The sequence below is a fragment of the Chrysochloris asiatica genome, unplaced genomic scaffold, assembly GCF_000296735.1.
Source record: "Chrysochloris asiatica unplaced genomic scaffold, ChrAsi1.0 scaffold00014, whole genome shotgun sequence".
Classification (NCBI taxonomy): Eukaryota; Metazoa; Chordata; class Mammalia; order Afrosoricida; family Chrysochloridae; genus Chrysochloris; species Chrysochloris asiatica.
Window position 1 is genome coordinate 31,992,134 of NW_006408532.1, and position 11,284 is coordinate 32,003,417.

The following is an 11,284-nucleotide window of genomic DNA, read 5'->3' on the forward strand; positions in this document are numbered from 1 at the left end:
TCTATTTGATTTCTGTAAGAGAAGGTTTTAAGGAAGCCATTTATTCCTCCTTAGTGATGCTAGTCAATAGCCTTCACTGACAATCTCACCCTTTTCCTAGACACCACCCTTAACTCTCTCTAGCACTCTCAGAAACCCTGGTCTGAATACAAAGAAGAGAGTCCACAGTCCAAGCCTAGTGCCAGAAAACACTGAAAAGTCAGGCGATCTGGGTATGGGACTTTTGAAGCTATGGTTCTCTGTGCTGATAATTTGAGAAACTAGATTATATGAAGAAGAGCAAGACATCAGGATTGAAGGAAGACTCATTAACCACTTGTGATATACAAATGACACACTTTGCTTGCTGGAAGTGAAGAAGACTTTAAATACTTACTGATAAAGATCAAAGGCTATGGCTCAAAGGCCTTTAGTATGGATTGCACTACAATGTAGCAAAAATTAAAATCCTTACAATTGGTCCATTAAATAACATCATGATAAATTGAACAAAGATTGAAGTTGTCAAGGGATTCACTTGTCTTGGATCCATAATCAATATTCATGAAAGCAGCAATCAAGAATCAAAGGACATATTGCTTTAGGTGAATTTGTTGCAAAAGACCTTTTAAATTATTCAACAGCAAAGATGTTAGTTTGAGGACTAAGGTGGGCCTGACCTATGCAAGGGTATTTTCAGTCGCCTCATATGCATGTGAAAGTTGGACAATGAATACGGAACACTGTAGAAGAATTGATGCATTTGAATAATAGTGTTGGTGAAGAATATTGAAAGTCCCATGGACTATCAGAAGAACAAACAAATCTGTCTTGTCTGTAGTACAGCCAGAATACTCTTTAGAAGCGAAGATGGAGAAACTTCGTCTTTCATTCTTCGGACATGTTGTCAGGAGAGATCAGTCCTTGGAGAAAGACATCATAGTTTGTAAAATTGAAAGTCAGTGAAAAAGATTAATAAAATTGATTGATACAGTGGCAGTTACAGTGGCCTCAGATATAACAACAATTGTGAGGATGGTGCAGGACAGGGCAGTGTTTTGTTCTGTTGTGTTTCGGATGGCTATGAGTTGGAACTGACTCGATGGCAGCTAACTACAGACATCTCCAATGCTCTCTATTGAGACCAAAATCTTCACCTTGAGGCTGTCTGCTTTGTTTAGCCATAATTTCCAGTTGTGGCTCTGTCAGATAAGCACTTGACTACTAACCACAAGTTCAGGTTCCAACCCACCAGCAGTTCCTCGGAAACTCTATGCAGTCTCGCTATGAGTTGGAGTCAATTAGATGGCACTTAACAACAATCTCATTATACACTCCATGAATACACCTTTGAATTATCAAAGCATTGTGCTGGATAATTCTGAGAGTTTGGAGAAAAAAAAAATCTAAGTTATAATTCTGGTCAGTTTTCAAGATATTTCAAATGTCAGGAAAGAAACCTTAAATGACAAAGCAATTAAAAGTGGGACATTCGAAAATGCCAAAGAATAAGGCCCAAGCAGAGACTGGAATAGGAATTCTAAGTACAAGTAATTGAAAAGTTTGTGTAATATGGGAAGGTGTGGCCATCTAAGTTGGATGTTCGTGTGTGAGTTTGTTGTTGTTGCTGTGAAGTGCAGTCAAGTTGGTTCCGACCCATAGCAACTCTGTATAGGGTTTCCAAGGAGCAGCTGGTGAGCTTGAACTGCCAACCTTGCAGTTCAAATGGCTTTGCAGTCTGGCGCATTAACCCACAGCTCCACACCAGGATTTCCCTCATGTATGGGTAGGATTCATATAAGCAGGCAGGGAGAGAAAAAGCTATTCAAGTTAGGAAACAATCAAAAGGGCATTATTACTCAGTTAGCCTGTTACAATCTATTCCTTTTCAGTCAGTCGTCACTAACGTTAACTGTGATTCCTGGGTGTTTTCATAGCATTCTGTGTATGCTCCTAGTATATTACTTATACAGTATGTTATTTTTGTTGACTTAAGTTCCTCACATTTGTACATCCTGTACCAGGGTTCTGGTATCTGGTATAAGGTTGTTGTTCATTGCAGTTGAGTTGATTACAACTCATAGTGACCCTGTATGAGGTTTCTGAGGAGTGGCTGGTGGGTTTGAACTGCTAATCTTGTGGTTGTCCAGTGCTTATCCTATAGTAACACACTGGGACTCTTGGCACAGGGTATAGGTAGCCAATACAATCAATGACTGAACAACAACAAAAAAGATTGGCTAATGAATGAGATAACAACAAAGAGCTAGTGGGGCAATAAGAACATAGATAGTAAACATTATGAATTTGAAGCCTAGAGTGACTTCCCATCTGTACAGACAGACCTGGGAAGGCCTTACTGTTGATTGCAAGGACAAATAGGATGGCGAATCAGGATCTCTTCCTAATTTCTACATCTGTACCTTGAGTTTACTCCACTCTAGTCACAATGGCCTCCTGGATGTGTCTAGAACTCACTAGGCACCCACTCCACTGATTGCTCTGCCCAGAATGCTCTTCTCCTGATCACTGCCTATCTTGAGCTCTCATTTCATTCAATACTACTCCAATGATGCCTGAGCAGACAGCCTTTCTTTGACCACATATCTGAATTAACATCCCCACTCTCTACTTTGTTTGTTTGTTTATTGTCTGTACCCTTCCTCTAAAATGGCAGTTTTATAATAGCAGAAACATAGTGCCTAGCACATAATAGGCACTCAATAAATATATCTTGAATGAATAAATGAATAATAAAAATGCTAGCTCTGATAGGCAAATTCTTAAGTATGAAAGGTTGTTAATGAAAAGTGGTAGTTCATAGAAATTCAACTCGCAGTGATGTGCAGAGTGAATTGAGTGGAGCTACAAAAACAGGAAAGGATATTTGGAAGCCTAGATTGAGATGGTCTGTTCTGGTAGGATGGCTTTGAAATTGAAAAGGAATACTTGGTTAAATTAGACAGGTGACCACTAGTAGGTCTGCTTCCTTTGGCATTTTGGAGACTTTCCCTATCAGCCACTCCACTGCTAACAACAATCCCAGGTTGTAAGAAGGTAAGTTCTCTCTTCTCCAGTGTTTATACAGCATAGAGCTATAGAATGGTTCCATTAAATGCCTGTCTCTAATCATGAAATTTGCATGCAGAAAGCACTTAGCTCCTTGGGAAGGAACTCCAAGGGCTAAAGTGAGCACTTAGCAGGTTAGGCAATCACGCACTGAAAGAATTATGTTCAGATTTACTAGGCAGATTTGAGTGCACTTCTGGAAAATAATTTAAATCTTTACCCTAAGACAAAGAAATACCCTCCTCAAACCATGTGCCTAGCAAGCATTCTCAGATCTGCGGCTCCCTAAATGGCAATAAGCTAAAACATCTAACAGGTAGAGGACATAGAAGGAGATTCTGAACATCCTTTCCTCCTTTTCACATGCGTTAGCATGATCAATGAGCAGAAACGCCTTCTTGGGATTTTCCCTCTGAGGTTGACCACTGGCATAAAGAAGGGATGTTTGAGTCTGTTAACACTGTAATTCCAGTTTGGCCTTATCAACTGCTTCATTTTAAATCTGTATAAAAGCAGTACAATGCCAGCCGATTATTTATTTGCTGGCTGAATCCCACTGCATTTCCATTCAAAAAGAGTGCTGGTTTGAGCCTTCTGCTAGGTGTTTCTTTATTCATAAATAAAAGACACAAGAAAAGAAATGTGACTACATGGCAATGTGAAAAACACTCCAAGTGGATTCTGCAGATGAGCTAGAAATGACAGGTGAACACTATGTATTAAAGTCACCCCAGGAGACTCTCTGATGTGAAAGAAACAGCAGGATCCATTCTTTCTGATTGAGTCTTTGACAGGCTGGTTTGCTGACAGTGGCTTCAGGGTACTAAGTGTTGGATTGAGAAATGATAATGTCAGAAGGGCACCATTTGCCAGTGGCCCAAGGAAGAAGGGGTTCCTGAGGAGCCACCCAGATGAACTATGTAAGAGACTGAAAATTAGGAGAGGTTACCAGAAAGAAGACTTGTATTTAACTTTGCAAATATTAGAACCATTACCTCAATGATAATATTTTTAGAGTTATTGAAGAAATGATAATTGCAATGCTTTCCTTTGTAGATATAGTTTTAGTTAAGACCTAACAGACTTTCACAGGCACAAGTTTTGGGGGTTTAGTAAAGGGAGTAATACACCTTTAGTAGGCTGGTAAACAGATATTTACCAACTGTTTAAAAAATGAGAGAGAGAAATAAAACTAATTCAGCCTTTGGAGAAACAGGGTTTTTCTTCAACTCTCAAGGAAAACTATGGGTCATAGCAGCAAAAGGCAGGAATGGATTGTTACACAGCTCACACACACACACACACACACACACACACACACACACATGGAGCCCTGATGTGGCACTGTAGGATAAGTACTGGACTGCTAAACACAAAATCTGTGGTTCAAACCTACCAGCCATACATTGGAAACCCTATACAGAGTTGCTATGAATGAAAATCAACTCGATGGCATAGAACAACTACATATGCATATACTTTGTTGTTGTTAAATGCTGTCAAATAGGTTCTGACTCTTAGTGACCCTATAGAGGGTTTCCAAGGAATGTCTTGTGAGTTTGAAATGCCAGCCTTGCGGTTCAAACCAGATTTATGGTCGCGTGCTTAACCTATAGTGCCACACCCTCAACAACACAAATTCTCATGAGAATAGACATATAGACATCAGAATGGCGATGGAAAGACAGCTATAACTCTAATTTGTATCTCATTTCTCCTAAAGGGCAATCTAGAAATAACAAACAAATAGATTTTCCCCCTTGATTGTCTTAGGTCAAGTTTTTGAGATACCAATTCTATCCCATTTCTTTTCTATAACTATAAAAGCATTTTTTCCTTCTAAACACAGAATTACATTGATACCTTGAGTGAATTTATTTACCCCGCAGTGCAGTTTATTCTCAGAAGATAGTGTACTTACGTTCCTTCCACATAGCTATTAGCTAACTAACTGTTTTATTGGGTATATCTTTTTCCCCCTGTAGTTTTCCTTCAAATTGGATCAGCGAATGAGATGATATATTTAAGTGCACAGCCAGCAGATGGTCAGGCTGAGATGAGAACATATGGTTGAATATATTGTTTGGTTCAATCTTCCATTGACACAGAAGGTAAATCTGTCCCTTTAGCACTTGAGTAAAGAGGGTAAAATATTTTCTTCAATTGTAGAAAATCTCTATGGTCGTCATTGAAAGAGCATTATTATTCCACATCTAAAGATTATAGTTGAGCATTTAAAAAGGCCAACCACATACCATAAACACTTCTTTTCCCTATATACAAAATCATCTTTGTTGAGTTATACCTTAAATACCATAAAGTTCACTAATGCAAAGTGTTCATTTCAGTTAATTTTGACAAATGCATACAGCTGTGTGATCAACACTTAAGTCAAGATATTACCCTAAGAACTTCCCCATTTCTCTCAGTCCCTTTCCTTCATCACCGCTTCTGGAAACAAATGATGTGCTTCCTGTCACTATGTTAGGTACAATGGAGTCAGTTCCAACTCATAGGGACCCTGCATAGGGTTTCTGAGGATGTAAATTTTTTACAGGAGCAGAAAGCCTCATCTTTCTCCCACAAAAGAGTGGGTAGTTTCAAACTGCTGACCTTGAAGTTAGTAGCTTGACTCGTAACCACTACGCTACCAGAGTTCCATTTCTGTCACTGGAGTTTTGCCTTTTCTCAGATTTTGTAGAAATGGACTCATACTATGTATATCTTTTGATTCTGGCTTCTTTCACAAAACAGCATGTTTTTGAAATCAGTTCATGTTGTGGAGCTTGTTTCTTTTTATTGCTGAGTATTTTCCATTGTACTGATAGACTATCATTTGTTTATCCATTCACCACTTGACAGAAATTTGTCCCCTCCTCTTAGTTTTTGGCTATAATGAATAAAGCTACTATGAACATTCATGTTCAAATATTTGTAATTATGTATGTTCCTTCTTTCTTTCTTTCTTTCTTTCTTTTTTTTTTTAAATATTAGTAGTTTATTTAGGCTCAGAGGCATTTTTGTTTAACTTTTTATTGTGAATTGAGTGAAGGTTTACAGAGCTGATCATCAGTTTTACATCCAACAAACCAATACTTTGCTTCACTACATGGTTGAAATCCCCTCCATGTATCTACAGTTAACAACATTTACCTTTATTTAACTATTGCATTCCTCCCTGTGTCCCCGTCATCTTTCCTCTGTTAATCTCCCTCTTGTTGTATATTGCCCACCTTGCCACCCATGCTAACATGTGTCTACCTCCTAGCACCTGAATAATTTTCCTTAGCTCCTCAGCAACCCCTGTTAACCATTGTAGATTTTTCTTATTTTTTAATTTTTTAACTTTTTACAATATTTGATTATTTGTCATTTTGTGACTGACTAATTTCACTCAGCATAATGTCCTGCAGGGTCATTCATGTTGTGAGGTGTTTCACAGATTCATAGTTATTCTTCGGTGTTTTGTAGTTTTCCATTGTGTGTATGTACTAATGTTTGTTTGACCATTCTTCTGTAGATGGGCATATACGCTGTCTCATCTTTTTGATATGTCTCTTGTAGACAGCATATTGAAGGATCCTGGTTTTTTGTTTTGTTTTTAATCCATTCTGCTTAATGTTTTTACATTCTCTTGACTGGTACATTTAATCCATATACATTCAGTGTAATTATCAATGGGTATGAATTGATTACTGTTATTTTTCTGTGTGTGATTTTTGTGGTGCTGCTGGATTATTTGTTCCACATAATTTTCTATGCTGAGTTCAATTTGTTTGTGGGATTTCTTGTCATTTTCATTTCTGTTGTGGTAATGTTTAATAAATATTTCTGATTTTCCTCTCATTTTTACTTTGATACGCAAGTATATTATTTTTCTTTGCAGTTATCCTGTAATTTATTAATTTTTCCCTGCTTAAAACAGCCTGTTTTATCTTGTAATCTATTTGATTTCCTTGCCATTTGGAAGTTCTGTATCTACACTATTCCCTCTTTTTGTTTTATAGTTGACTTCATTATACATTGATATCTCTGGTTCACTATTTTTAGTCTTATAGTTTCATTTCACTTTAAATATTTCTACATCTGAATTATGTTCTGGGTGGTGTTGTCATGAATGATAATCTCAGGTTGTTGTCTGATGTAGTTGGTTCCTAGTCCAAAGAACACCCTTCAGCATTTTTTGTAAAGTTGGTCTGGTCATCACAAATTTATTTATTTTCTATTTTCAGGCAATGTCCAAATTTCATCATCGTATTTGAGAGGCAGCTTTGTTGGGTATATGATTCTTGGTTGACAATTTTTTTTCTTTCAGAGTTTTGTATATGGCACCCCATTGCCTTCTTGCCTGCATAGTTTCTGCTGAGAAATCAGCTTAGTCTTATTGGTTCTCCTTTGTAGGTAACATTTCATTTTTCCTGAGCTGCTCTCAGGATTTTTTCCTTGTTTTTGATTTTGGAAAGTTTGATTATAATATGTCTTGGTGTTCTTCTTTTGGGATCTATCCTGTTTGGGGTTTGTTCAACATCTTGTATGGTTGTCTTCTCATCTTTCATGATGTTAGGGAAGTTTTCTTTCAACAATTCTTCAACAATTTCTTTGTGCTTGTCTCTTCCTGTTCTGGAATTCAGATCACCCATAAGTTGTTCATCTTCATGGTGTTCCACATCATTCTTAGTCTTTCTTTGGGTTTTTTCATTCTTTTTTCTGATTGTTCTAGTTACTAGCATTGAGAAATTTCTCTTCATGCTTATTACTTTGGGTTTCCATTGCTTCACATCTCCTTTGCCTTTTGAAATCTCAGTGTTAAACTTCTGAATTTCTAATTGTATTGTTTCACAATTTACATTTATTTTGTCTGTTTGTTCTTGTAGTGTTTCCTGAATTATCAAGTTTTTATGGTGTTTTCTTTGCTTTCGTTAATCTTACCATAGAAGAATTGATGTTTTGAGTTATGGTGTTGGAGGAGATTATTGAAAGTACCATGGGCTGCCAAAATAACCAATAGATCCATTTTGGAAGAAGTGCATCCAGAGTGCTCCTTGGAGGTCAGGATGGCCAAACTTCGTCTCTCTTACTTTGGACATACTGTCAGGAGGGAGCAGTCACTGGAGAAGGATACCATGTTTGGTAAGATGGAGGGTCAGAGAAAAAGAGGATCCCCAACGAGACTCAAGTGTGGCAACAGTAGTGAGTTTGGCACAGGATTGGGCAGTGTTTCGTTCTGCTATACATAAGGTCGCTATGGGTCAGTACCAATTTGATGGCGCCTAACAACAACAACAACAACAACAACAACACTTATCATTCTTTTGATTTATTTTTCAGTTAGATATGAAATGTCTTCTGACTCTGCATTTTGGTCATTTGTTTGAGTCATTCTCTCTTGTTTCTTTGTGTGAGCTACAATTGTCTGTTGTCTCTGGGTCATTGTGAGGTTGTTGTATTTGTAAAAACAAACAGTGCATTATTGAACCCTGAAGGAAGATATCTCTGGGGCAGAGTATTGCATTTTAAGGAGCTCACAAGATGGTTGTGGAAGGGATGTGATAGCAGAGTTCCTGGCCCTAGATGGAGCTCCTATTGACCTCAGTGTTATCTCAATGCAGACTAGTTTATGGGAACACTTGATGGAGCTGGTTTTAGTGTCTGTTAGGACTACAGGAAAGTGTGGGCAGGATGACTGGTTTAGTGTTGGTCTAGTGGCTATTTGTGTTTTGTAGGTCTGAGCCCAGCTGAATCCAGACACCAAAGCAACACACTCAAGTGGCTCAGCCAGCCCCTACCTCATACTGGTAAACCTCCCAACCATGCAACTGTGAACTCCTGGAAAGCAAGTCTGTGCTGGGGGTGGATGAGAGTGGGAACCGGCCACACTTCTGGTCACCAGGGATTCATGGTAAAAAGGAAGAGACTGCGTCTTTTCTGTTGCCCATATGAATCTGCCAGGCCTCCCTCTGATACCAAAGCTGCTCATAAGATGGTCAAGCCATCTCTGTCCAATTACTCATCATTCAGTCTCCCCTTCTCACTGTCCCCGCTTGGCCTCTCCTCTCAGAAGCACTCCATCCACTTTCCTCATCTTTCTTTCTTTTGACGTTTAGTGTGCCAGAGTTTCATTTTTGTCTGTTTTATTTCATGTCTCATACCTTTGTTGCAGAGGATCTATGTAGTGCCTTTGTCTAGTCTCCCATGCTTCTGGAAGTCCTTTTTAAATTTATTTTTGCTGCTTGATGATGTTTATTCATTCATCCATTGTTGGACATTTGGGCTGTTTCTGCTTTTTGGCTACTGTCTACTTTTTAATTATTTTAACTAGTGCTGTGTGAACATTGGTTTACAAGTATTTGCCTGAGTGCACAATTTCAATTCTTTGGGGTAGAAGTGTTAATTCTAGTTTATATGGTAATTTGCTATTTAACTTTTGAGGGACTGCAAAACTGTTTTTCACAGCAGTTTTTACACCATTTTTCCATTTTTATACCATTTTATATTCTCACTAGCAATGGATGAAGTTTCTGATCTCTTCAGATGTTTGCTGTCAGTTATTTTTCACTCTTTTGGTAATAGCCATTTTAGTGGTTATGTAGTGGCATCTGTTAGTAGTTTTGATTTGTATTTCCTTATTAACTAACGGACTCAAAAATAGCAACATTTTAAATGAAGAGAAGGTTGAAGTTGTCAAAGACTATTTCCTTGGATCTACAATCAATGCTCATGGAAACAGCAGTCAAGAAATCAAAGGATGTATTGCATTAGGCAAATCTGCTTCAAAGACCTCTTAAAGTGTTAAAGAGCAAAGATATCAGTTTGAGGACCAAGATGGGCTTGACCCAAACCATGGTATGGTCAGTTATTTCATACACATGTGAAAGTTGGACAATGAATCAGGAAGACCAGAAAAGAATCGATGCATTTGAACTACGATGTTGAAGAGCAATTCTGAAAATACCATGGACTGCCAGAAGAATAAACAAATCAGTCTTGAAAGTACAGCCAGAATGCTGTCAAGAGAGACCAGTCCCTAGAGAAGGACATCATGCTTGGTGAAGTGGAGGGTCAGCAAAAAAAGAGGAAGACCCCCCAACAAGATGGACTAATACAATGGCAAAAACAATGGGTTCAAATATAACATCATTTTGTTACGATGGCACAAGACTAGGTAATGTTTCATTCTATTGAGCATAGGATTACTATGAGTTGGAACTGACTCTAGAGAACCTAGGACCAGCAATGGTTAATGATATTGAGATCTCTTTAAATACTTGTAAATCATTTCTTTATCTTTTTTGGAGAAATGTCTATTAAAATCCTTTGCCTTTTTAAAAAACTGACCTGTTTGTATTTTTGTTATTGAATTGCAAAAGAGTTCTTTATATATTTGCAAACGGTATAGCTCATATCCAAAATCAATTGGCCTTTCTTTTCCTCCGGCGGCTGGTTTTTTCGCTCAGCCATGGCCAAGATCAAGGCACGTGACCTTCGAGGAAAGAAGAAGGAGGAGCTGCTGAAACAGCTGGACGACCTGAAGGTGGAGTTGTCCCAGCTGCGCGTCGCCAAAGTAACTGGCGGTGCGGTGTCCAAGCGCTCTAAAATCCGGGTTGTCCGCAAATCCATTGCCTGAGTTCTAACTGTCATCAACCAGACTCAGAAGGAGAACCTCAGGAAGTTCTACAAGGGTACGAAATACAAATCGCTGGATCTGCGGCCCAAGAAAATGCGAGCTATGCGCCGCAGACTCAACAAGCTCGAGGAGAACCTGAAGACCAAGAAACAGCAGCAGATGGAACGGCTGCACCCGCTGTGGAAGTATGCCGTCAAGGCCTGAGCATCTTACGTCAATAAACACAAAATGGCTGACCCCCGCCCACCCCCCAGTCCCCCCCCAAAAGTCACTTAGCCTTAGAAATATGGAGGTTTTACAGATTCCATTGGTCTGTATCTTCATGTGAGTCTCAGGGTTTTGATCACTGTAACTTGGTAGTAAGTTTTGAAATTGAGAAATTTGTGTCTTCCTGCTCTGCTCTGGTTCAATACTGTCTTGACTATTCTGGACCCCTTGTCATTTTATAAAAATTGGAGGATTGGCTTTTCTAGTTCTCCAGTTAAGGTCCTTGGAATTTTGAATAGGATCACACTGCGTTTGCAGATCACTTTTGGTAGTTTTACTATTTTAACTATATTAAGTCTTCTAATCCATAGCTTTCTGTATAGATAGCCCTTCTTTAATTTCTTT

At 38.5% G+C, this 11,284-nt stretch overlaps 1 pseudogene; it reads left to right on the plus strand.

Moving 5' to 3' along the window:
- Window positions 1-10,504: 10,504 nt before the first annotated feature.
- Window positions 10,505-10,876, plus strand: LOC102836897 (annotated as a pseudogene).
- Window positions 10,877-11,284: the final 408 nt, after the last annotated feature.